Consider the following 6083-nt stretch of genomic DNA (forward strand, 5'->3'; position numbering starts at 1 on the left):
AACGTAGGGTATCATCAGTAAAAAGAGAAACCAGTAACTTTGGACATGGCCATGAAAGATGCTTGGAAAACTAAAGGATTAAGTGAATTTAAAAGAGAAGTTAGCTCTTCAGATCTCCCTTCCTTTTTGTGCAAACTACCCTCCCTGTACTATATAGCAGGAGATCAGAGATTTATTCAATAAAATTGTTGAATCAGAAAATATCTGTATTCAGGAGAAAGCAAGGATAAGATACTATACTGAAAATAAGAAAAATAAATAAAAGTATTTTAAAAAGTGGGACTTCAGCCCTCTTTTCTCCAGTGATTTTTTTAGAACACTGACTACTAGACTTAAATAATCAGGAAAATTAGAAAATATCCTCTAAGGAAACCAGTAGATCCAAGTAAACAACAAAATGTCTGCATATGATCACCTTCCAGCAAAACACAGTCAATAAGTTTCACAAAGCCTCAAAATTACCCAATAACACATACTATTTATAAGTATTTATGGAAAACCAAGGATTACTAGACATTTGAGGAGTCTCCTACACTGAAAATGAAAAACAAAATAATAAATTATTATTTTTTTCATTTTTTAAAATTTTTATATATGATAGCAGAATGCATTACAATTCATATACACATATAAAGCACAATTTTCATACCTCTGGTTGTAATAAATTATTTTTGAATAAACAATAATATTTTCTTTGAATAAACAATTCAAAGAAAAGAGGAAATGCTGGTAACAGGAGGACAAATGTCTGTAGTTAATTGTAGATAAGAGAAGATATCACAGAATCAATGAAATAAGAACAAGAGGCTATAGAAACATGGATGATTACTTAAGAACTAAAAATAAGCTAAAAGTATGATAGAAGACAAAAAAATATCAAAAGAATTTGAGTTAGAAGGCAAAGTTGAGGAAATAGCACAAGAAGTAGAACAAAAATATAAAGAAAGAAAATTGAGGGAATGGGATGTAAATGATAAGAAATCTAGAGGTTTTATACAAGATTTCAAAATTCAAGATACAGGATTTGCAGACAGAGAGAAAGGAAGGGAGGAAATTACCAATGAAGCAATCCAAAAAAGTTTCTGTTTTGGAGAGGGAATGCTTTCACTTTTCCTCCATTTAGAATGTTGTTGGCCTTGGGTTTAGCATGCATAGCTTTTACAATGTTGAGTATGTTCCTACTGTTCCTAGTTTTTCTTGTGTTTTGAACATGAAGAGGTGCTGTATTTTGTCAAATGCTTTTTCTGCATAAATTGAGATAATCATATGATTCTTGTCTGAAGTCTATTGATGTGTTGAGTTACATTTATTTATTTCCATATCTTGAACCAACCTTGCATCCCTGGGATAAACTTACTTGATCATAGTGCACTATCTTTTTAATATGTTTTTGTATGTGATTTTCCAGAATTTTATTGAGAATTTTTTGCATCTATGTTCATCAGGGATATTGGTCTGAAGTTTTCTTTCCTTAATGTATCTTTGTCTGGTTTTGGTATCAGGGTGATACTAGCCTCATAGAATGAGTTTGGAAATGTTCCCTCCTTTTCTATTTCATAGAATAATTTGAGTTTTATTGGTGTTAATTCTCCTTTGAAGGTCATGTAGAACTTGGCTGAGAATCTGTCTGATCCTGGGTTGACAGGCTTTTGATGGCATCTTCTATTTCCTTGCTTGAAATTGATCTGTTTAAATTGTGTATGTCTTCCTGATTCAATTTGGGTGGATCATATTTCTCTAGAAATTTGTTGATGTCTGAGAATTTCTATGTTTGGAGTATAATTTTTCAAAATAGTTTCTAATTATCTTTTGTATTTCAGTAGCGTCCATTGTGATGTTTCCTTTTTCATCATAAATTTTAGTAATTTGAATTTTCTCTTTCCTTTTGTTTGTTAGTGTGACTGAGGGTTTATCAATTTTATTTATTTTTTTAAAGAACCAATTTTTTTTTTGTTTTGTCAATTTTTTCAATTGTTTCTTTTGTTTAATTTTCATTGATTTCAGCTCTAATTTTAGTTATTTCCTGTATTCCACTGCTTTTGGTGTTGATTTCTTCTTTTTTTCCTAGGACTTTGAGATGTAATATTAGGTAATTTATTTGTTGACTTTTTATTCTTTTAATGTATGAGCTCAATGTAACAAACTTTACTCTTAGCACTGCCTTCATAGTGTCCCAGAGATTTTGATGTGTTGTATCAGTGGTCTCTAAGTTTTTTAATATGTTGTATCAGTGGTCTCTAAGTTTTTAAAATTTCCTCCCTGTTTTCTTCTATCCATTCATTATTCAATAGCATGTTATTTAGTCTTCAGGTGTTGGAGTAGCTTCTATTTTTTATTTTATCCTTGATTTCTAGTTTCATTCCATTATGATATGACAGAATGTATTATTTCTGTAGTATTTCTATTTTTTTTCTGTATTTGCTAAGAGTTGCTTTGTGGCATAACATGGTTTATTTTAGAGAAGGATCATGTGCTGCTTAGAAGAAAGTGTATTCAACGATGATAGATGATAGATGAAACACTCTATACATGTCCATTAAGTCTAAATTATTGATTGTATTATTTAGCTCTCTAGATTCTTTGTTTAGTTTTTGTTCGGAAGATCTATCTAGTGGTGAACGATGAGTTAAAATCAATCAGTATTGGGACTGGGATTGTGGCTCAGAGGTAGAATGCTTGCCTTGCTTGTGTGGGTGCTGGCTTTGATCCTCAGCACCACATAAAAATAAAATGAAGGTATTGTGTCCAACTACAACTAAAGCAAATATTTAAAAAAAGTCACCCAGTATTATTGTGTTGTGGTCTATTTGATTCTTGAAATTGAGAAGAGTTTTGTCTGATGTACATAGATACTCCATTATTTGGGGCCTGTATATTTATGATTTTTATATTTTGTTGATGTATGGTTCCCTTAAGCAGTATGAAATGTCCTTCTTTATCCCTTCTGATTAACTTTGCCTTGAAGTCCACTTTATCTGATATGAGGATGGAAACCCCTGCTGCTTTACACAGTCAATGTGAGTGATATGTGTGGTAAGCCATTCTTATAGACCGTGGCCACCATTAGAAGATGGCGCCAGCTTCCACTGTGGCCTGTGATAAACAACTCCTTTTATGGAGAGTTGGCGCGTAATCCCTTACCACCCTATGAGAGAGATCCACGTGGCGGCTTAGGATTGGGATGCGGGGGGCTTTATTAAGCTGTGCTTGGGCGTGGCGGGCGCGGGCGCTAGAAGATGATACATGACTCAAGGCCTGAATAAACTGCTGAAAGAAGAATCCTGTGTCGTGTTTTCCCTTGCCGGCGAGGGGTCGCGACAGATATGTTTTCTCCCATCCTTTCACCTTCAGTCTATGGATGTCTTTTCCTAGGAAGTGAGTATCTTGAGGACAGCATATTGTTGGGTCTTTTTAAAAAAAATTCAATCTGCCAATCTGTGTCTTTTGATTGATGACTAAGGTCATTAACATTTAGGATTATTGTAAAAATATGTTTTGTATTTCTGGTCATTTTGGTTTATTTTGGTCTTTAACTTGACTTAGTTTCTCCTTTGATTGACTTTTCCTTTAGTGTAATTCCTCCCTTTGCTGATTTTCATTTTTTTTCCTTTTCATGGAATATTTTGCTGAGAATGTTGTATAGTGCAAGCTTTCTAGTTGTTAATTCTTTTAATTTTTGTTTATAAAAGAAGGTTTTAATTTCATCTTCAAATCTGAAGCTTAGTTTTGCTGGATATAAAATTCTCAGTTGGTATCCCTTTTCTCTCCCTTTGCCTCCCACCTCATGTCTCTTTTTAATGTTAATCTTTTCTTCCTGCTCTTCCTCCCTGCTCTGTTCTTAGTTGCTCTCATTATATCAAAGAAGACATTTGGTATTTGTTTTTTAGGGATTGGCTAGCTTCACTGAGCATAATCTGCTCTAGTGCCATCCATTTCCCTGCAAANAGATGTGTATAAGAGACAGATATATATATATATATATATATATAAAATATTCCAGGACCTCCTGGCATTGAGGGTCTGGGTTGAGAAATCAGCTGAGATCCAAATTGGTATCTCCCTATATGTAATTTTATTTTTTTCCTTCAGAGCCTTTTAAAATTCTAACCTTATTCTGTATGCTAGTCATTCTCATTATAATGTGCCTTGGTGTGGGTCTGCTGTAATTTGTACATTGGGGATCATGTAAGCCTCTTGTAGTTGATTTTCCATTTCTGATATTATTCCATTAATAAGAGTGTGCATTCCTGTGGTTTGTATCTCCATACCTTCATCTATTCTGATTAATCTGGTCTTTTCATGTTATCCCATGTTTCTTGGAAGTTCTGTTCATGGTTTCTTACCATCTTCTCTGGGTGATTGACTTTATTTTAAGAGCATATATTTTGTCTTCATTGCCTGAGGTTATGTCTTCCAATTGGTCTAGTCTGTTGGTGATGCTTTCTATTGAATTTATAATTTGGTTTATTGATTTCTTCATTTTGAGTATTTCTGCTTGTTTTTATTCACAATCTCTATGCTTTATTGAAGTGAAAGCACTTCCTGTATTTTCTCTTTGACTCCACTGGTTATACTACCCTTTACTTCACAGATTAATTTAACTATATATGTTCTAAACTCTTTCTCTGACATTTCTCCTACTGTGTTATCTACAGATTCTATTGTTGAAACATTTTGGTTTGTTTCAGGCACTTTGTTTCCTTGTTTTTTTTCATGTTGTTTGTGGATCTGAGGCAGTGTAGTTTCTATCCCATGGTCTTACAGTGTCCCTGAAGTCTTGTAGTACCTCACCTTTAAGGGGGAGAGCAATATTAACAACACCCAATGCAAACAATATACAGCCTCAAATGAAATAGCTCCTATTGAATGTCTACAGTTTTGTCACAATAAACAGAAATGATGTGTTCAATTATTGTCTACAATGTAAACAGTAATTTTGATAAATGGGTTTATAGTTTCAAATGATGAACAAAGAGGACACATAGGTAGTGTAGGATTTGATGTTTATGAGGAAGAAGGAGAGAAGACAGAGATAAACATTCATAGTAAGAGCAAAGGAGGAATTAATAGAGGTTGGCTGTTAGCATGAGAGAAGTGAGAAAGAGAATCCAGGGAGCCAGATAAGTGAGAGAGAAAATATATACAAATTGAAAATAAATAAAAATATAAGAATACACAACCAAACTGTAATATACTATTTAGACAACCCACTCCTCAATAAATTGATGCATGAAAAATATTTGGATTCAAAGATGGTAGAGATGTGAGAGAGGGGAATATAAAAGGTAAAGTCTGTATGAAAAATTGACCAACTGCTTCTATTAGCTTTCAGAAATTTTCTCAGCTTCCTTTTAGTGCCGATAGGTGGGGTTGTCTGAAGTTTAATGGTAGCTCCAGTCCAGTGGGTGCCTGATCAGATGACTTGGTGAGCCCATACCAAGATGCCCTCATGCCCTATTCCAGTCTTCCCACCATTGTAGCTGGGCCCCTTCTGTACCCACGCACTTCAGGACTCATTGAGCAGGAGAGAGCCCATTTTTTTTCCAGTTTCTCATCCTGTGCTTCCCCAGGGAAACTGCTCCCAGTCTCCAGCTTTCCACAGGCTTGCCAGGCACAGACTGGCCCATGCAGTTGCAGCTGCAATCTGACAGACCCGGGCTTCAGATTCCCCAGGCTCTGCCTTGCTTCAGTCTGAAGATCTCAATGCCATTTCTTTTTTTTAATTAATTAATTAATTATTTATTTTTTATTGGTTGTTCAAAACATTACAAAGCTCTTGACATATCATATTTCATGCATTAGATTCAAGTTGGTTATGAACTCCCAATTTTACCCCAAATACAGACCGCAGAATCACATCGGTTACACATCCACATTTTTACATAATGCCCTATTAGTAACTGTTGTATTCTGCTACCTTTCCTATCCTCAACTATCCCCCCTCCCCTCCCCTCCCATCTTCTCTCTCTACCCCATCTACTGTAATTCATTTCTCTCCTTGTTTATTTTCCCATTCCCCTCACAACCTCTTATATGTAATTTTGTATAACAATGAGGGTCTCCCTCCATTACCATGCAATTTC

This window comes from Marmota marmota, unplaced genomic scaffold (genome assembly GCF_001458135.2).
Source record: "Marmota marmota marmota unplaced genomic scaffold, marMar, whole genome shotgun sequence".
Lineage (NCBI taxonomy): Eukaryota > Metazoa > Chordata > Mammalia > Rodentia > Sciuridae > Marmota > Marmota marmota.